The sequence below is a fragment of the Hyperolius riggenbachi genome, chromosome 3 (genome assembly GCF_040937935.1).
Source record: "Hyperolius riggenbachi isolate aHypRig1 chromosome 3, aHypRig1.pri, whole genome shotgun sequence".
Taxonomy (NCBI): Eukaryota; Metazoa; Chordata; class Amphibia; order Anura; family Hyperoliidae; genus Hyperolius; species Hyperolius riggenbachi.
In genome coordinates, this window is record NC_090648.1 from 134,508,021 (window position 1) to 134,530,731 (window position 22,711).

The 22,711-nt window shown below is 43.5% G+C and overlaps 1 long non-coding RNA gene across 1 annotated transcript in view; it reads right to left on the reverse strand.

Annotated features, from left to right (window-relative positions):
• The window catches only part of LOC137561158 (uncharacterized), a 63,271-nt gene continuing 40,560 nt past the window's right edge, over nucleotides 1–22,711 (reverse strand). The window contains exons 4-5 of the long non-coding RNA XR_011029895.1: nucleotides 10,083–10,184; nucleotides 1–97 (exon numbers count right to left, since the gene is read on the reverse strand). This is a non-coding gene — a long non-coding RNA (uncharacterized lncRNA). The remainder of the gene's footprint in view (nucleotides 98–10,082; nucleotides 10,185–22,711) is intronic.

Below are 22,711 nucleotides of genomic sequence, written 5' to 3' on the forward strand. Positions count from 1 at the left end.
TTCCATGTTGATGTCTTCATTAATTGGTGTGCAGTATGGTTGGGCCTCATTCAATTAGTATTAAACTTCTGTAAAAGATTAGCCCCAGCATGATAACCTTTATGGAAAAAAATATTTATTACAATTTATGGAAATTATAAGGAAAAAACTGAAGTTATACATGGTTTTACTTTTACAAGCAGCACTGAAAGTGAATGGGAACCGCATTTAAAAAAAAATGAAGCAAATACTTACCTAAGGAGAGAGAAAGCTCTGGGTCGTATAGAGCCTTCCATCTCCTCTCTCGGTGCCCTCTATCCTGTGCTGGCTCCCCCCCGTTTCAATCCCCCACCGAAAGGGTATTTGGAAGTCTTCGGGAGCCGTGTCCTCCTGAAGACGTGCGGCTCCATACTGCACAGGCGTGAGCGTGCAAGAGAGCGTGCTTGCACAGGTGCAGTACAGGGCCGCCCTTCTTCAGGAGCACTTGGGCTCCCTGAAGACTTCTGAAGCCTCCTTCGGCCGGGTAAAGCAATATTTGACTAAATTAGTCAAATACTGCTACCGGGCGAGCCAGCACTTGAACGACCGGATCAGGAGAGGAGCGGGAATGCTCTATAGGACCCAGAGCCTTCTCTCTCCTTGGGTAAGTATCTGTCTCATTTTTTTTAATGCGGTTCCCATTCACTTGAATGAGTTATTCCACATAATGGGCCTGATTCACAAAGCGGTGCAAAGTGTTTGCACGCCTGTGAAAAGCCCTTTATCACGCCTAAACTCAGTTTAGGCATGATAAAATGAAACTCCCGCGAAATTCCCACGCGCAAAGTTCTGCGCGCGCAGGGTGCAGTGTGCGCGATGCGCCCATTAAACCCTATGGGTGCTGCGCGCGGAGTTGCGCGATTGCGCGCACAAAACTTTGCGCATGGGACTTTGCGCGCGATAAAGAGCACAAAGCGGTGCTAACTCAGCAGTGCAAAGGTTATCACGCCTAAAGTCTTTTAGGCGTGATAACTGAGTTATCACCGCTTTGTGAATCAGGCCCAATGAATTATTCCTCATACTGGGCATGATTCACAAAAGAGTGCTAACACTCAGCGCGCCCGTGCAAAGCCGCTTTGCACGTAATATCATGCGCGTAAAGCTTTACGCGTGCAAACTAATTCATTCGCGTTAATTTCGTATTACATCGCGTGCAAACCAGCTCAGCACGGGCGTGCTAAGCATACACTCTAATAGGTTAGCACGCGAAGCGCCGTAGTTTTCACGTGCAAAGCGGACTTTATCGCGCGTACGGTGTAACGCCATACGCACGGTAAAAGTTAACTAAAATTTTGCACACGCAACACGCGCACTAAATGGCTTGCACGCATGTTTGCACATGCAAAGCTTTTAGGCGTGATAACTCAGTTATCACTGTTTTGTGAATCAAGCCCACTGTGTTTACTGTATGCTAGATCTGCGTGGCAAAGCTCCTGCTGTCTATTCACAGCTGCTGATAAGAACTTATTCGACACACTAACAGATATTCGATGAGAAATCTGCAAGTTATAGGCTAAGTTCATACTATAGGTGCTGTGCAACGCATGTGCTACAATGAAGGTATAATGAAACATGCATGTTACTTTTCATTGCATGAAGATTATTATGGTAACATTTATGTTAACGTACATTATCCAGAAATGCACAGTAGAAAGTGCGTTTGACAAATGCGGTCTATTACAGCACAGGGAAGTGAACGCATGCATGCAATTGTATGGTGAGTTCTAGTAACAATACCACACACAGCAATATGCACAGGCCCTTCAATTTACTTTTTCTCCAAGGTGATATTTTTGTACCTTATCAATAAAAAGGCATTCAAGCCACTAGACAAAACAAAAGACAAAAACATTTTCAGAACAAATTTGACAGTTTTTCACCTACTATTTGGTACATTTTCAGTTGCAGAGTGATGAAAATGTATTTTAAACATAAGTTTAAAAATGATCTCCTAGGGGAAAACCTAGGACAAAAAGTAAATTGAATAACGGTCATAGTGTGAAAGCAGCCTTAGTTCTGAATCCATTTGTGAACATGATCCAGACACAACACTGCCTTCTCTGGGCCTGATCTCATTGAAAATGGACTTGGAGAGAAGTGGAAAACTGCTCTGTGGTCTGAAAAATCACAACTTGAAACTCTCTTTCAAAAATTATGGATACACATACATGATTTAAGAGCCAGCATCTGGGTATGGAAATGCATTGCATTAATCTATGTGGCATGAGTAGCTTGCACTTCTGGGTAAACATTAGCTAGACTATTCTCATAGATTTTGGAGCAACCTATGCTGAACCCCATATAGGGGCATAAAATTAACTAGAGGGCCATAGGGGTTGATTCACAAGAGCGTGATAACTGCTATCACAGCAGTTGTCACTCAATCTGACGCACGCGGCGCTTCGCACGTGCAAAGCATTACTCATTGTAATAAACGAATGATTGCATACGCAGCAGATCACGTGATGACTGCTGTGATAGCAGTTATCACGCTTTTGTGAATCGAGCCGATAGTGTGAAAGCAGCCTTAGTCCTGAATCCATTTGTGCACATGATCCAGACACAACACTGGGCCTGATCTCATTACCACTGTATGCTTTAAACATAATGTGAAAGCATGCAGGGGTGTAACTAGAGGGGAGCAGCCCATGCGATTACAGGGGGGGGGGCAGAGCTGTTTTGGGGCCCCAACTACTAACCTCCTCTTTCTCTGATACAGGGGACTGTACTTCAGGTCAGATGTTTTGTGGCTACACTTGTTATAGGTGTAAAGATCATGATGGCCACACTTATTTTATGACCCTTGTGAGATGGGCCCCAAGACCATAAAGGGCACCAAGGGAAGGCATGTGGACATTAGGGGGCCCCATCAAAGTTTCGCTGGGGGGCCCCACGAATTGTAGTTACGCCACTGACCACATATGACGTCTTTGTCAGGGAAGGCCTTCCTTACTCCAGCAACTCAACACCAAACCATATTCTGCACAAATTACAAAAGGAAACTTCGCAGTTAAAGAGACTGGGTGCTAAACTGACCTGCCTGTAGTCCAGCTTTGTCCCCCATTGAAAGCGTAGCGCATTATAAAATGAGAAAAAAAAACAAAAAACAAAGGAGACCTCCGAACTGTTAAGGAGTTGAAATCCTTTTTCAAAACATTTTTCAACATTTGCTACATTGTTCTATTTTTGGTTAAACGTAGGGTTTATGTGGTTTGTAAATGATTGCATGATGGCTTCTATTATATTATTATTTTTATTTTAGCAAATCTGTATCAGCCAATCATGTTCAATACATTTCCAGATGAAACGAAAAGTACAGTTTTACTTTCTTTAAAAAGAGCATTGCCTTATTACATTATTATGTATAATCACATCTAACATATATCCAAAAATCAATCAATTATTGCTTATTTAATGACAGCAAAAAAAAAAAAGTATTCCTTCATGCATCTGTGGTAACTTGTGCATCCAGAGCTGCTGCTGTATAGTCCAGCTATAGCCTGAAACATGCACAGCACTGGATTGTAATCTCACACAGATGCGTCAAGTTATGTAGGGATAATCTGTGCAAGGTATGGATTTCCATGGCACTGCGGAGTTGGAGCTTGTGTGAGCAGTGATGGATTAAGATGAATTGGGGGCCTAGGCAAGGTAGTAACTTTGGCTTATCCTGATGGTCCATTTGGCAATCTGAGGTGGGAGATGGGATAGAGAAAGTGGTAGTTGGGGGCCCCCTGGCACCCACTACACCCCAGGCACCTGCCTAGGTTGCCTTGTAGATGAATCTGCTCTGGCAGTGAGGCAAAGTACCCATTTAGGCTAAGAAGAAAGCGTACTTGTAAAAAGGGCAGCAGGTAATGATGGCGCTGGATGTAAGAGGAAAATGATTTCTGATAGTAAAATATTGGTAATTTTAATGATATTGAACTATAGCGTACCCCAACCTATCTCTCAAACTAACCCTCCCCTACCTATGCCTAAGCCTCCCTGCACACTGCATGCGATTCCGATTTTTAATCAGTTTTTACATTCGACTCTGATTTTTAATCATTACTGCAAGCTGTGTTTTTTCCTCCGTTTTTCTGTTGATTGCATTCAGAGAAAATCGGAATTGCAAATCGGAATCGGAAACGGAATTGGAATCGCAAAACTGATTTGCAGTGTGCAAGGGAGCCTTACACCTCCCCTCTCCCTAGAGCTAACAGTAACGCACCCCCCCCTCCCCATCATCACCACCACCATTAGCCCTAAACTCCCATCTTCCTACTCCTTACACTCCTGTCACTACATGAAACCCCTCCTACTCATCCTAGCCACAATCTCTGCCGTAATCCCAAGTTCAGCTGCAAACTAAATGGCCCCTTGTGCCATAATTGCCAGCTTCAAAGGAGAACAAGCAGCAACGCCGGATTCATACTCTTTCTGCCCCTAGGCCAAGTGTGTTGGTGCTCCCCTCCCAAGAGGCGCAGAGCCGCTCTTATTCCATGCGCAGCCCCCTCTTCCATATCATACCATACTTACTATACCGCAGCTACAACTCTCTTGTATGTCAGCTTCCCTTTTCATGTGTTGCTCCCCATTTGCAGCCTTCTTGTTCATATGTAGCGACCCCTATTTCATGTCCAGGTGCCCAAGGCCCTGGCTTTTGTGGCCTTTCCAGAAATACATCCCTGACCACTAGGATGGACAAGTAACATGCAGCAGAATGTATATTGAAATCCATTGCTCTGTGTATGTAAAGCAGGCCTTTCTTCACTTGTTTCAACAGCATTTCTGCTGTCTAGGAATCGCCTGTGATTCCATAAGCGCTAGGCTAATGAAAGCCTATGGCAGTAATACCACAGGAGCCATTGCGATTTGCTATAATCGCAATCACTGTGTATGCAGCCTTTTCAGAGTGATTTCATTCAGGGAATGCAGGGGATAAAATTGATCTGGGAGTTGCTCTGATTTGGCCCCGGGCCTAAGTTTGTTTTAGTGTGTTTTAGTCCGGAGGACTTCTTCATCTCAAGTGAGTGGAAGGAATATGCAGACATGAATGTGTATGGATTACTCACTTACTTCAGGCAGCATAGTCAAGCCGAATTCAGACTCATTACACTTATGCAAATAGTTCATGTTACCGGGGCTGAGGATGTGACTTGTCTTTCAAAGTGCAGAAGAAATTAATTGAAGATAATTTTGTCATGTTGTTGAGAAGTGGTGCTGAAGGTTCCACCCATATTAGGGATGGTTATTTCAGTGTGATGCAGCTGCAGATGGCCTCTTTTGCACGTCTTCTAAACTGTTTCCTATCTGAAATTTGTGCTTGAGATTATTTCAGAACATTTCATTTTACCTTATATCCATGATCCATAGTAATCCTTTCCCTGTATTAGTGTAATAATGGAATATCTTCTGAAGTAAAGGTGGGCATACACTGGCCGAATTTTTAAAATTGTTTTCTGGCCGATTGGATCATTTGATCAAATCTGGTAGAAATTGATGCCACAAAGAACTGCTGTTCAATCGATTTTCATCTGAAATTGTTAGATTTGCTGGATCACAGTGTTCGATTTTGCAATGAGCAATGTGTGGCATATGCAGCAAAGTTTACTCTTACCTGTCTGCCAGTATCTGTCTTCTCCACTGACAGATGCTCCTCCCTCTCTCTTCTCTCTCGGGGCATCTGTGTCATGTCACAAACACTAGAGGCCAACAACTAGAGACCTTAAGTGGCCACGTAAGGTACATGCCTCAGTACCGCTAACGTTTGGTCTCCAGCATTTAGCCTTGGGACACAGCCAGGGACAAATTTCCGGAAAGGCCCCAAAGGCCCAGGCCTTGGGCGGCTGCAGCCCGGGGGGCACTTAGACCTGAAATAGGGGTTGCTACATATGAAAGAGAAGGCTCCAAATGGGGAGCAACACATGAAAAAGGGAATCTGATGCCCTAGGGAGCTGTATTTGAAGAAGCTGCAGTATATGAATGTTATTCATGGAAGTGAGGGCTACACATGGAAAGGGAGGGGACTAATATACATGGAAGTGGAGCCCCAACTTACTTGGCCTAGGGGCAGAAAAAGTATTTTTTTAAAAAGAATAAATCTGGCCTGGAACACACAGGGTACCCAGGAGAGTAGAGACAAGGAGGAGTGCCTGGCTGTAGAGAAAAGGCACGTGTTGGCGGACAGGTCGGTGTCCACTGCCTACACTCTGCACGGAATCGGTGGGGAGTGTCAGGGGGACATAATTTATCTGCCTGCATTGCCTGCTGGGTCTACCCATTTATGTGACATAAATGGGTAGACCCAGCAGGCAATGCAGGCAGATTTTCAATAGATTTCATAATGAAATCTATTAAAAATATGAGTGTGATGGGATTTGATAACGATCTGAGAGGGATCTATCCATTGGCCACATCGACCAGTGTATGGCCAGCTTAAGTCAAGACTGAAAAAAATGTGCCGCGTGTACTGAAAAACCTTGCTGCATTCTAGGCAGTGGCACAGCAACTATAGTATTTAATTATCACATTATTTTACAAAGAAAAAAAGGTTAGAAAAATTAATTTCCCAGACATGCAAATTCACAGCATCCTCTTCTTCAAAACGACAAAACCAGCGCTGGTACCACAATAGAATTTACAGCTCTGAGTCTTATCTCTGCTACGCACATAATTCAGTATCAATATGTGCACATCAAGTCAAAGCATCCTTCTGCTTTGGCCTGACTGTGGGACAATTCAGCACTTTTTTTAATACCCACAAGCAGTGGGCTTGACACACAGTCAGCATCTTCTTGATTATGTCAGCAAAAACAGCACACTAATAAGATACCATTATGCAGAGATCGAAGCTGGAGCCTTAATGAGACATCACAGACAGACATCCAGAGGAAGGCCTCTTACATCCTGCTGCCAGCGATGCCTTGTTCCCTTCCGCTTTAAAGAGATGTTTTGGGGATGCCCTGTAGGCGACTCCTGGCGTCCCTCTCACAGATCTAAGTGGAGAGGTCTACATGGAAAGCAAACTGTCAATGACAAGCTGGCTGTCTCTGCAGTAATCTGTGACAGGCAGGAGCCGCTGCGCTCTGACTGAACGTCCCACTGTCAACTTCAAAAGCCACATCCGATGGTGAGCGGCTTCTCATTCAGGTGGGATGAGAGGCCTGTAGAGTCTGATGCCTGTCCAACATCAAACAGACAAGGGCTGAAAGATGAGCCATGGAGAGACTCTCAGCACCAATTTAACAGGATCATCTTTCACTCAAGTGGATAATTCTGATCTGCTAAAGCAGGCTAAGTCTCATAAGGCTTTTTATCCATTATTATCCCTGTCACTGCTTGCTTAGCTCTGTATTGTCGAGCCCTGAAGCAGCAAAGGCTTATTATCTATTTTTACGTAGTCGTGCAATAGAGACCAAATTGTGTTCCGTATTAGAATTGGTGGTGATGGCAGCCAGCTGGAATCCTCTACCCCTAAAACCTTCGGTGATGAAAATGCCACTCTGCGGCCAAGATAAGTAAAGAGTAAGACTAGATTTGTGTTTATGTAACTCATAAGGTGCCTGTTCTCACAGACTAAGGCTGGCTATTTCTCTACAAATATGGCTTGCACATCTACTTCAAGCACTTATGTAGAGAAAACGTTATACTGAGGGGAAAAAAATAAGAAAAAAGTGGCACATAAGTGAAGACCTGCTCCGGAGCGCCTGAAGAGAGCTCCCACATCACCTGAAGCAAACATCCATTCCATCCTGAGCTGATACCCCACAATGTAATACCCAGTGTATGCAACTTGTGAAGCACACAGGCTATGTGAGAGGATCGGAATTATAACTGCTGGGGAGCAGCCCTTGCTGGGGACACAAGGCTGGCGGGACCCCCAAATTTTATCCCTCTTTCTGAAACCAGGGGCCACCTCCACACACCAGGTGTTGTTGTGCCCACACTAGTTATGGGAGGAGGGAGTCACGGTGGTCACATTTGTTAAGGGGGGAGGGCGTGTACAGTGGCCACACTTGTTATGGGAGGAGGCAGTTACGGTGGTCACATTTGTTAAGGGAGGAGGGCGTGTACAGTGGCCACACTTGTTATGGGAGGAGGCAGTCACGTTGGTCACAGTTGTTATGGGAGGAGGGAGTCATGGTGGCCACACTTTTTATGGAAGGAGGGAGTCCCATTGGTCACAGTTATTATGGGAGGAGGGAGTCATGGTGGCCACACTTGTTATGGGAGGAGGGAGTGTAAGATGGCCACACTTGTTATGGGGGGTAAGAGTAACGATGGTCACACTTGTTACGGGAGTCATGGTGTCCACACATGTTATGTGAGGATGGAGTCACAGGGACAACACTTGTTATGGGAGGAGGGTGTGTACGGTGGCCACACTTGTCATGGGAGGAGGGAGTCACAGAGACCAATTTGTTGTGGGAGAAGGGAGTCATGGTGGCCACACTTATTATAGGAGGAGGAAGTCACTTTGGCCACACTTGTGGGAGGAGGGAGTCATGGTGGCCACACTTGTTATGGGAGGAGGGAGTCATGGTGGTCATACTTGTTATGGGAGGAGGAAGTCACGGTGGTCATACTTGTTATGGGAGGAGGAAGTCACGTTGGCCACACTTGTTATACGAGGAGGAAGACACGGTGGCCACACTTGTGGGAGAAGGGAGTCATGGTGGTCACTGTTGCTATAGGAGGAGGGAGTGTATGGTGGCCACGCTTGTTATCGGAGGAGAGGGTCATGGTGGTCACTCTTACTATGGGAGGAGGGAGTCATGGTGGCAACACTTGTTATGGAAGGAGGGAGTCACGGTGGTCCTTTTGTTATGGATGGAGGGAGTGTATGGTGGCACCTATGGTAAAAAAAAAACAGATACTTACCTAGAAAGAGGGAAGCCTCTGGATCCTCCATGTCCTCCTGGCCCCCACCGCCACTCATCGGGACCCTCTTTTAATTAACAAGTGCGGTTCCCTTCTTGCAAGAGAAGCACAGTCATGAGAACATATCTGATGATGGACCCCCCGACGAACCCCAGGAGCTTACCCGCTCTTGCTCAATATATGTTTAGGGGATCTGTGTGCGGCCACAGTGGTGGTAAAGAGGACATGGGAAGCCAATGGACTAGGCTTCCCTCTACCTAGGCAAGTATCTTTTTGTTTTCACTAACATTTTGGTAACCACGGGTATACTTTAGAGTGAAAACAGTGTAACCTCAATGTTTTTCTCTGGTCATCTTCTTAGGCAAGTGAATCAACTCCAAAAACACCTTTTGGACATTGGTAGGCATCAATCATCTCAAACAATTAATATCATCTAACTCATTGTGACAAACAGTAACTCCATAAGAATTTTAACAACAAATTCTCATTAGCTTAAATAGATTTTTTTTTTATTGGCTCCTGTTATTAGGCACTGTGCTATGAAACAGAAATATAAGTTTGTGAGTACTTGCCAACAGCAGTGAGCTGGTCATATCTTGAAATCTCTTTATAACTTGGTGATGTGAATCTGCCTACATGTTCACACTGTTAACACAGATTGGCCTACTTATAAGTGATGTTTATTCTGCATCTAATTAAACTGGAGGCTGTGGCTCCTGAGTCACTCTGAAGATGTCAGCTTCCTTTCAAGGCCAAGTACATCACACACACAGATCCATTCTTCAGTCTGTGAAATTGCTTCCCAGCCTCTGTCACCTGGAATTAGGAGCGGAGATGGGTGTCAGCCTGCAGTGTTTTGACACTTGTGGCTTGCCAGACTCGCGAGTGACAGATAGTCAATAGGATCTGATGAGATTTCTCTCTAGCGTGTACATTTCCGATGATGAGGCAGAGGAGGCTTTAACAAACACAGGAGGAGGCTGAGAACAGGAGGTTTCATTAAACTCAAGGATGCCAGGCAGATACCAGCGAGGAACAGAGCAGACTGACAACATACTTAATAAGATGTTATAAAGTCGCTTTGTCTATCAGGAGCACACTATCATGTCGGGTTTTAAAGAGACATAATGCATTAGGGAAATAACCTTGTTATCCAATTTAGCAATCAAGTGTCTGGGTGAGAGACAGAGGACACTTACACATTGGTCATCTGCTGCTCAGAGCCACTCTACTTCCTGTCAGCAGCGCATTCCGACTCGTACCACATCAATACCTTTATTTTTCTTCCATTACCATTCACCCTGAGAACAGACAACATGGAGTTTATTTATTAAACCTCTCTTGAATTTACTCACCCTGCATATTTTTTTTTACCTTAGCTATAAAGAGAGATCATTTATGAGTTAAATCAATTAGGAGAGATAAACGTAAATTAAGGCGGATAAGGAGACATAACTCATGATTCAATAGAGCTAAAGGGGCCCATACACTAGTCGATTTCAGCTATCGATCGATTCTTTTAAGCCAGCCAATTGCTTGATTTGCGATCGATTTCGATCGATTTGATCTGACAGGATGGAAAATCTGGGTCAATCTGCTGCTGGCAGCAGATCGATGGCCTATAGAGTTGCATTGGATCTAATGGTTCAATAATGTTTTTAGATCGATTTTCAACAGATTTCCAATAGATTTTATTCTGAAATCTGTTGGAAATCTGTTCCTTTTGTGTGGCACACATCCGACAGATTCCTGTCAGATTCGACTAGACAGGCATCTGACAGAAATCTATCTGATGGTCAAATCTGTTGCAAATCTATAAGTGTACCTTAAGAGATAAATCATAAGTTAAGACCGATGAGGACAGATAAAAGATGTGATAAACAGATAAGGGGAGATAATTCACAAGGTAGAGGGGCCCATACACTCAGTCTATTAGCCAGATCGATTGATTTGCGGCCGATTTCAATCGATCTGACATGCTAGAAAATCTAGGTTGATCTGATGAGATTGCTTATCATTTTGCATTGGACCTAATGGAAATCTGATGGCAAAAAAATGCCATCAGATTGATTTTTAATAGATTTCATACTGAAATCTATTGAAAATCTATTCCTAGTAAAAAATGTTCCTAAACGCATCTGATAGAACAGAAAATCTATCTGATGATCTATCTGCTGCTAATCTAACGAGTGAATCAACCTTAAGTCTTGTGAATCAACACCTATATTTGGTAACCCGTGAAACTATGCAGCACCTCTTCTATGCAATTTTTTTTACCTATACAGAGATTCATCCTGGTCCCCTTTCACACTATGGCGTTGCGCCACTCTTGCCGCTTCCCCGCCGCCATGGCCATTAATCTCATTGAGACTGGCCACAGTACCCGCTGTGCGACACGATAGAAGGTTGATGGCAATGCGATGGTATTGTTTCTGGCGACACGATAGTGGTATTTCAGGCAACATGATGCTACGGAAGGTGCGACACGACGCAATGCGACAGAATGTGCGACCCGTGTTTCTCATACCACACGGCCCACAATTGCAAGGCATTCAATGGCACTGCAACAATCTTTATATATTGTTGCGTATGTGGTGTGGTGCACATGCACATAACGGTGAAGTTGTGTGAAACACTTCTTGTCTTGAAGTGCACACAGGGGACAGACACAACTGACATCTGACGTCACTTGTGTACATGCTAATGAAGCGGGGGCATGCAGAGTCCCCCATCACTGCAATCTGACAGAGGGAATAATCTGAATTGAAATGGTGTGATGCGCTGCAGCTGGCTCTTTTGCTGCCCTCAAATTACACCGCGCTATGTGTGCAACTGGCCTTACATCAAACTAAGGCACATTTTAAATGTTGATTGGCCAATGATTGGCCAATTTTACCACATCCGTGTAGTAGTATGAGAGTCAACAGATTTTGAGTACTATGAACAGATTGTGTAGGTAAACTCTTATTCTACATGGAGGTGGTAAAATTGGTCAGTAATTAGCCAATCAAAATTGAAGGTGTGGATGAGTCTTTAAGCCTAGTACACACATCCAATTTTACCACCTCCATATAGCAGATTTTGAATACAGTAGAGTCACGGTTATCCGGAATGCAACTAACCAGCAGTCTCTCAACCAACATGGTCAAATCGCCGGCAGTACTCACATTGATGAAGGCTAAATTGTTAGGGCCTGTTTCCACTACACACAGATTGAATGCAGAAAAACTGACTCCAACAAATGCTTGTGGGCCTGTTTCCACTAAACACGATTTTTCTGATGCAGATTTTCCCATAGGCATTCATTGGGGTCAGTTTTTTTGCATCCATTCTGCATCCAATCTGCATGTAGTGGAAACAGGCCCTTAGGCTGTTTGTGGGCTGTGCCCTGCTGGGGTCCATGGATCCCCCAAGGTCAATATACTTTAATTTACTGTATTTTAACATTTAATACAGAGTTCATGGTATTTACCTAGAGTGGGGTATAGTACTGTAATAGCTAGGCCTATTTCTATCATTGAGTCTCAAGTAACCAGAAATCCCACTTATCCTGTTTCAACCACTCTCCATCAGTGCTGGAGCTGGATAACAGTTGTACTATTAACATATTGTGTAAGTAAGCTCTCATACTGCATGAAAGTAAAATTAGCCAATCACAATTGGATGTGTGTACCAGGCTTAAAGCTAAATCTACACGCAGCGATCCGGCGGCTTGATTAGCCGCCGGATCGCCTCTTCTGCATCCCCGCGCGTACCCGTCGGCGCCGCTTATCTTCCACTCGATTCCCTGCCATTGTCCGGTCGTGGGGAACGAGCAGGGAATCGGCGGCGGCGTGATCGGACCGGTCGGATCTTATCAATCGAGCCGCATCAGCGGCTCAATTGATAAGCCACATCGCCGCGTGTAGACCCACCATTAGACCTGCTACACATGATGGATATGTGGTTAGTCTTTTGTTCATTTGATATTTCCTATCAGCAAATTATCAGCCAGGACCCACCTAATCTTTCATTGCGAGGAAGTTTGGGTTTTCAGCTGTATCTATTGGTTGTTTGTATAAACACATGGGGGTCATATGCAATCAACTTTTTCTCCTGAGTTATCTCCTTGGAGATAATTTTTCATCTTCTCTTTGAAAATAACTTTTCATCATTTTGCAATTGAAAAGGTATTAAAATTAGATGAAAAGGTTCTATCAAAATTATCTTGATACATTTTTTGGCAAATTGTAAAAACATTACCTAGGAGAAAAAGTGAATTGCATATGGGCCCTGGAGACATCACTTATTTATCCCAACTTTTATAATTATTTTTATTTATATAATGCCAACATCTTTTATGCTGCTGTACAAGTAACAATACCCAAAAAAATCAAATAGATGAACAAGGATGCTACTACATAGAACCCCTTGTGCCATATGTGGAACAACAAATAATATATATCAGTATACAGTATCTCACAAAATCGAGCACACCTCTCACATTTTTATAGATATTTTTTATGATATCTTTTCATGGGAAAACACGGAAGATGTGACAATTTGATACAATGTAAAGTAGCCAGTGTACAGTTTGTATAGCAGTGTAAATGTGCTGTCTCATTAAAATAACACACAGTCATTGATGTTTAAACTGCTGACAACAACACCCCTAAGTGAAGAATGTCAAAAAATTGCCCAAAGTGTCGATATTTTGTGTGCCCACCGTTATTTTCTAGCACTGCCTAAACTCTTCTGTGCATGGAGGTCACTTGAGCAGCTTTACAGGTTGCCACTGGAATCCTCTTCCACTCCTTCATGAAGAAGCTGGTGGATATTAGAGACCTTGCACTCCTCTTCCTTCCTTTAAGAATACCTCACAGATGCTTAATAGGTTTTATGTCTGGAGTCATATTTGGTCAGTCAAGCACCTTTACCCTTAGCTTCTTTAGCAAGACAGTAGTCGTCTAGGATCTGTGGAACCCATTGCAGAAAGCGGACCACACTTCTGTACAGTCTACAATAATCCCGGACAGGTGGATGCATCTGCCCCGGGCTATGTGTCCCGCCACTTATTGCCACCACATGCTCCCTGTACACAGGGAAGAAGCATGGGGATCCCTATTGGGCTGCAAAAAAAAAACCCCAATGGTAATCCTCAGCAGCAATTCTTATTGGTTCATAGTGGACCAATTAAAATTCTCCCTGTTGCTAGGGAGAATTGGTCTGTTGCAGTAATCTCTTCGGGCGGAGCACTGATGCAGAGGGGACGGCTTAAAGCGGATGCTTAATGGACTTACGCTGTCTATTTTGCATCCATTCAAGTAGGAACTGGGCCTCACTCTCTCTCAAGCTGCTCATAACTAGTAAGATCAGGAGCTGCAGGTTTCGACTGAACACACAAACAGTTGTTCCTTGATACTTCAACACAAATTAATTATAAAATAAATGTTAAATGATAGTGGATGAAGAAATACATAGGGAGGCACCGTGTTCCGTCAGATGATGAATGACAACAACAAATGAGAATTTAGGTTTATTTAATAACTAGTTAATATATGCTACTACGTTCAAGATGAAATCAGAAATTTAACAAATTAAATTTTATCTTGATGATGCACATGAAAGTGGATGTTACCAAGAGTATAGGCCCAGGTCATTTAAGCAATTATGATTAAACTACAGCATAATCTCTGATAAGAGTACAACTCTCTCCAGCAATGTTTGCAACTGTTATCTCAGTTTGTCATCTACCTCATTTATTTAACTTACATTCCTGCATAAAATCTGAAAGCATAATAACATCAAACACAACAGCAACGTCAGAAGACAGTTGTGGAAAAAATCAATCACAAGATTGTAGAATTCACAGTTACAAATGTTATGCTGGGAATACACGACGATATTTTTCAGTCGATTTACTGTCCAATCTTATTTCCGATCAATTTTCTTATCTTTTCTTATCAATTTCCATCGAACCATTTATCTGCTAAAAAAACGTATGTTGAACTCGATGGACGTATGTCTTTTTTCAACCAAAATAACTATGTAACTATGTAACTATGTATTCCCAGCATTAAAACAAGAGACATGCCAGTTAAGCTCAGCTTCAGCTTCTAAAGGGGCCCATACACTGAGCCGATTAGCGGCTGATCGATCGATCGCAAATCGATTGACCGATCGGTCGATTTGCGGCCGAATTCGATCGATTTCAATCGATCTGACATGCTGGAAAATCTAGGTCGATCTGTTGAGATTGCTTATCATTTTGCATTGGACCTAATGGAAATCTGATGGCAAAAAAAATGCCATTTGATCGATTTTCAATAGATTTCATACTGAAATCTATTGGAAATCTGTTCCTAGGAAAAAATGTTCCTAAACACATCAGATATATCAGAAATCTATCTGATGATCTATCTGCTGCTAATCTAACGAGTGTATGGCCACCTTAACTCTTCTAACTCATCTACTGGAAGACTAAAGCAGAAAAAAAAACATTTTTAAAATAATTTATAAAAGGTTTCAAGGATATCTAAAGGTATCATACGTTGGGGACTTTATATACTGGGTTAAGAGCTTTGTTTGGTGATTATGAACTCCAACCTCACATATGTGAGAAGCACCATGTGACCAACTCGCTAGCCTCCACCAAGGGTTTTTACTTCCCTCTCCCCAGATTGGGTGGAGTGGACAATATACCCCCATAATCCCCTGGTGTGTCATCGCCACTTCATTGACAGTTGCATGATTAGTTTTAAGCTGTGCTACACAGTGGAATTTCATGCTTAGATGGCCAAGTGGAGGCAAACATAAATGGAGAAGTGACTATCAGTGACATGGTGATAACAGGCGCAGGTTTATCAAAACCAGGACAAGGAAAACTGGAATAAGACAGGAGCAAAAAGGGAGCAGATGGCAAGATCAAGGGGAATCAGGAAATGTGGGTGTCTGGGGCTAATGGACTATTTGTGCACCCCATAGGGATTAATGCAAAATATCGTCTATTGGGCGCCAAAGAAGAAATGTAGGCACTCGATACATAGCGGGCACTGCGTCCGTCCATACAAACTTTTTTGTTTTGAGAATTAGTGTTTTTCGATAAATACCAATGTTAACTATATTATCTTCGAAATGTATCGCTTTTTGTGTAAACGTTATTTGCAGCAGAGAAAGGGGGTTTTAGGGTTATGCGTCAAGAAGTGGGTTTTAGGGTTAGGCACAACCAGGGGGGGTCATAGGGTTAGGGAGGGTTCTGTGTGAGACATTAGGTTTAGTTGTAGTAACATATTGGTATTTATCGATGTTTTACTATGCTTATTACGACTATACATATATTTTTGTTTTCATTGTTATAGATGATATTTTATTTTAACATATATTTATTATTCTATCTCAGATGAAGATGATAAAAGAAATGATAAAAATATTGTTATAGTAGACAATATCTTAAAATTTCAGCTATACCCAGCACCCTTTTTTTCCTGGCGCCCTTATTTGATGTATGCAGAATGAAGGATCCTGATTTGGTGCTCTGAGCATCTGTTCCACTTTTGCATCTGTTTTGCATCAGTTTTGCATTTACCTTGCTCTGTTTTTAATAAATCTGCCACTGGATAGGAGTATATATACTACACTAGGCGGTGTATTCAGCTATTAATGGGAAAATGTTCATATGCAGATTATGAACTTAACTTTTACCAGGCATTATGCAAAGTAATTATTATTGTTTTTATTGATATAGCTACAACGTCTTCTGTAGTGTTGACAATGATGAGGAGCATAGATTAATTGCTAGTTCAACATATTGTGCCATTTGGCAGGGTCCTCCCTTCTCTAGTGTAATTGTGTGCTCGTGTGCTCCTTTCCTATGACTGACAGCCTCGCACTTGTATTACTGGGCCTACCTAACCAGCCCAAAATCGCACGATCATGTATCTTGTACCGTTTGCCTTGTATAGCTTTGTCCTATGTTGTATAACCTTGTTTTATTATGCCTGCGTATAACGTTGTCATGTGTTGTATAACCTTGTTACGTCTGTCATCCTTTGTATCATTTACATCTGTCATCCTTTGTATTAGTATTTATTGTCCATTGCTGTGTTATATGATGGTGCTTTATGATTATGAATACAATAAATAATAATAATCAGGGCAATAATGAGGACAGCAAGCAGTACAATACAAATAAATAAATACAATTGATGTGTAGTTTGAGACATTACCAATATTAGTACATTTAATAAAATATAACAGAAACAGTCTACAAACAGTGTGAATAGCTTCTGTTATACACACAATGCGTATGTTGCTTAAATAGCTTAACACAGCAACTGCGTAGCTTGCTGTAACGTTTGCGGGTTTCTATCTCCGTGGTCAGCGCACAAGATGCGCGCTGACACAGCAGAAATCCTCCACAAACGTATAATTAGCTAGTACCCAGCTTGGATGCAATGCACCGGTAGAGGGAAATTCCCACCAGCAGATGGAGCTGTGGAGTGCAGACGAGCACAGCCCCTGCACGGCCACAGATGCGAGATGGGAATTGTACAGATAAAGGCAAAGTAGGGCACGATAGCCCTCCAAAAGAGAGAGCACAGAGACAGACTAAATGTGTGTTCCCCAATCTAGTCGCCACCCAGCGACGGCGAACACACATTCGCAGAGTTCAGAAGGAACCACCGCTGCTACCGCTAGAGCGAGTGCGATCCAGACAGACAAACAGATGGGGCTACCAGTAGCAACCGCTGCTCTGGTTAGCACCCCTGAGACAGAATGCAGAAGGAGGCACTGCCACTACCACTAGGGCGAGTGCAATCCAGACAGATGAACAGAAGGGGCTACCAGTAGCAACCGCTGCTCTGATTAGCACCCCCAGACAGACAGAACGATTCCCTGTCGACCGCCGCTGGCGACAAGGCAATCGAGACACAAAGACTGAACAGGCAAAACAGATAAAGCAACCTGACTGCACTAGAAGAGCTGCCTAGTGCAGTCCCAAGGAATTACTCTAAGATAAACTTTAGCAAACAAACAGGGCTGATACTCTAGGAGAGTTCATCAGTAACAAACCATGAAGGATGACCAGCAAAGGATTCTGTGAGAACATGGTATTTATACTGCCAGCCTTCAAAGGAGGCAGCTAGGCAATTTGCATAACAAATGTATGCAAATTCCTCAGCAGCAGAGCAGATCTGAAACTTGCAAAGCAAAGACAGGTCTCTTTTCCAGAGACCTGCAGCCCTTAGACTTAAGGAATGGTCAAACAGCTGTCTGTCTGTGCAGACAGCTGAGCGGATCATTACAGTACTTCCCCCCCCCTAGGGACGGATTCCAGACGTCTCTCAAAACGTTTCCAAAAAACTCTAACTGAAGACTCATGAAGGTCGGGTCTGGCCCAATTCTAGAGTCAATCCTCCCGAAACCGACCTCGTCGGAAGCAGAAGCCACCGAAACATGCCCATCAGTACTACAAGCCTCAGCGTAACACCCATCAGAACTGTGAATGCCAGAGAAGAAGCCATCGACACCCTCCAGGCAATACCCACCACCTTCCAGGGAGCGTCCGAAAATACCAAACCTGCCACAATACCTGTTTGAAGTGTCCCTTTCAACACAAAAGCCACTGTTGATCCTATCCAGGGTACCAAGCAAAATTTCTCCTGGAATCTCCCAGAATTCTTTGAAGCTCCGCAGAGATCCCAAGAGGCCAGAACGCTCACCAGGCTCACATGGAGAAACTACCAAGAACCCCTATGGAACCTATGATTATTCCGAATTCAGAATTACCAGGACACCCATCAAGATCAGGACTTTCAGGGACCACTTCTGGGCATGCAAGCAGGCAGGCAATATCAGAACATGTCCCCACCAAGGAAGCATCTGAGCATGCTGGTAACCAAGGCACACTTGGGCTTTCTGGGTCACAGAGCACATCGGGGTACACCAGCACAGGAGAAACCTCAGGACATGTCGGGGAACTGCCAACCTCAGAGTCCGACACGACAAGACCAAAACCAGGACCGGGCAGAAAATCATCACGAGTAGAGGTCACAGGTACTGGTCTTTCAGAAGAAGACTCAGACTCAGAAGTTTCTGTGACTGTAATATCGTCTAACCAAAACTCATCATTGACTACACATGAGTGAAGCTCCACAAGAGCTGCAAAGGTAGTCAGCACAACAGCAATGCCCACTGAAGTGGGCAAAACCTCAGACGGATCTGGGGGGCAGGAGGCATCTCCTAGAAGTTCTGCACCCTTTAGGAGAGACTTGGAAACCTCCAAACCATCAAGCAAGACCTCAGAAGTGTCATTTTCCAAATTTTCTGACAAGGATTCTGAACTATCCATGTTACAGGGCCGAACATTAAATACCTTCTGCGGACAGGGCAGATGTCCCAGGAATGGTTCTACCATATGCTGAGACTGAATTTCATCATCAAGACAAGGATACACAGAAATATCTAGTGAAACTAGCTCTGACTCTCTGAGTTTCGTTTCACTGCAGGCAGAATCCTCCATAGCAGTCAAACCAGACTGCAATTCTGAAATGGCAGGACAGCAGATGCAATTAGCTGCAATACCTAGAGGAGCTTCTGGTCTCCCTGCAGGAGCTTCATTGTGAGATAATATTGACTCATCCAGAGTACAGGGTGGAGAATAATTACTTTCCTCAGTATCAGATTCGCAAAACCAAAGCGCTGTCTCACCCCTAGACTCGGCTAACAATGTCGAATCTGAGGAGACAGAGTGCAAAATTTGCGAATCCAAGATGGCTTTAGGTTGCGAAACTGATGCTTCCAAAGCACAAGCCTCTGCAATCTGTGGAGCAGACTGCAAGGTGTTCAAAGGGTTACTTTTGAGGCTGCATGGTTTAGGAATTTTCTCCATAGAAGGATTATGTGAGAAACGGGCATCAGATCGCACAGATTCAAACTCCAAACAAACAGAAGAGAATCCATCAGAATTCACACAGGTGTCCACAAACGAGGCACACCCATTCATTTCAGGTCACACAGTGTTTAAACTCACTTGCTTTACCCCAGAAAGGCAGGAATAATCATTTGACAACGGTGTCTCTTTATTGGAATCAATTGGTTGGTGTGTGTGCAATTCATCCAAAATCGTCTGCCACACACAAATCACCGGATCCACAAAACACTTGTCACACTCATCAGAATCAATCAAAATGTACATAGAATTAAGACAAGCATTCAGAATATCTTCGCTTTTTGCGATGTAAAAATCACAAAAGGCCTTCAAATCAAACTCAAATTCCGCCATCAAAGCTCCCAACTCCCACGGAGCAAATGGAGGTTCAAACAACCCTGTATCAAGGTAACCTTCATATGGGTTGGGATCAGGAAGATGCACAGATTTTTTAACTGCTTTAATATAATGTATGATCCTACCTATAATAGGATCCACATATGCCTTTGCCTTAGGCAATGAAATCTGAAGCAAATCGAACATTCCCTCTACCCTGGGAATTTCGGTTTGGCTGGTCATCCTGTAACGTTTGCGGGTTTCTACCTCTGTGGTCAGCACACAAGATGCGCTCTGACACAGCGGAAATCCTCCACAAACGTATAATTAGCTAGTACCCAGCTTGGATGCAATGCACCGGTAGAGGGAAATTCCCACCAGCAGATGAAGCTGTGGAGTGCAGACGAGCACAGCCTCTGCATGGCCACAGATGCCAGATGGGAATTGTACAGATAAAGGCAAAGTAGGGCACAATAGCCCTCCAAAAGAGAGAGCACAGAGACAGACTAAATGTGTGTTCCCCAATCTAGTCGCCACCCAGCGACGGCTAACACACATTCGCAGAAACAAAGCGGGAACGCAATCACAAGAGAGAGGCGATTGCCAGAAGTGACACAAGGCTGAACAGAACAGAACACGAGAGTAGCAAAGGCACAGCAAACAACAATGAGAAGATAAAGAAAATAACAAACGCTAGCTAAACACGAACACCGCACTCATTCGCAACAGCAAATGCATTTCTGCACGATCACCGCGTGTTAGGCGCCCAGTGATCAGCGTGCCACCCTAACTGACCAATGACACACAAACACGAAATAGAGAACGAGAACACTTGCTAAATGGTTACCTCACCGTGCCTACAGCAAGCGTTCGTACAAGACAAGACAGAGAGGAGGAGCAGCCAGCAGCAACCGCAGCTCTGGCCTATACTCCCAGACAGAGTTCAGAAGGAACCACCGCTGCTACCGCTAGAGCGAGTGCGATCCAGACAGACAAACAGATGGGGCTACCAGTAGCAACCGCTGCTCTGGGTAGCACCCCTGAGACAGAATGCAGAAGGAGGCACTGCCACTACCACTAGGGCGAGTGCGATCCAGACAGATGAACAGAAGGGGCTACCAGTAGCAACCGCTGCTCTTGGTAGCACCCCCAGACAGAATGCAGAAGGAGGCACTGCCACTACCACTAGGGCGAGTGCGATCCAGACAGATGAACAGAAGGGGCTACCAGTAGCAACCGCTGCTCTGGTTAGCACCCCAGACAGACAGAATGATTCCCTGTCGACCGCCGCTGGCGACAAGGAAATCGAGACACAAAGACTGAACAGGCAAAACAGATACAGCAACCTGACTGCACTAGAAGAGCTGCTTAGTGCAGTCCCAAGGAATTACTCTAAGATAAACTTTAGCAAAAAAACAGGGCTGATACTCTAGGAGAGTTCATCAGTAACAAACCATGAAGGATGACCAGCAAAGGATTCTGGGAGAACATGGTATTTATACTGCCAGCCTTCAAAGGAGGCAGCTAGACAATTTGCATAACAAATGTATGCAAATTCCTCAGCAGCAGAGCAGGTCTGAAACTTGCAAAGTAAAGACAGGTCTCTTTTCCAGAGACCTACAGCCCTTAAACTTGAGGAATGGTCAAACAGCTGTCTGTCTGTGCAGACAGCTGAGCGGATCATTACACTTGCCTTGTGGATGATAAGGTGTCCCAACATTTCATTATATCCATCTAAACAGCATGCAAACATGTGCAAAATCATGATGCACATAACAGAAATACCCAAACAACTTTGGATGACCAAAACTATGAGGAAAGTATAGGTAACTAAACGAGCCTGAAAAGCCCTCCTACTAAAAAGCGTGTAATTTGCCTTCATAAGCGCACAGCCCAGCCAATGAAACAAGTGGTGAGAGTACTGGTGAGCAATGGTCCCCTATCCAAGTGGACATAGACTTAGAATAACACCCAGCGAGCAAGGCAAGCAGGCAAGAGGACATTGATTCCAGTAAAGCAGGGTATACCCCTTTAGATGTATGGTATTTTGATGATAGTTCGTTGGAACACCGACACTGTGTGTGTTACACAATTTTCAGTGATGAGCTTGAATTTCACATAGTAGTAATTTTGCACTGGAATTTGCAATTACGATGCTAAATTGAAACGCAAACATTCAAACTATTGCAAATTTAATATTGCTTGCAATGAGAATGCATCATTTTGCATTGACTCATAATTTTGTAAAATAGTAATCTATGTGAAAATGCCCATTGACTTAAATGCATTTGGGAAACATACATTTTTGCATGCATGTCTATAAATTTTTGCACATGTACTCTTAAGTGAAAATATGTTCAAAACACTTTAGTGAATTCTGTGAATGTAGTTTTGCGCAATTTGCGAAAATCAAGCAAAATCAAGATTACATACGAAACTGTAATTACGATCAGTAGCCTAATTGCGAAAACTACAGGAAATTTTACAAAGGTAAAAGTATCCATTAAAATTAACAATACACAATGTAATATTTAGGGAATACATCCCTTGGTTACTTAAATTACTTGGTTACTAACCTCCTTC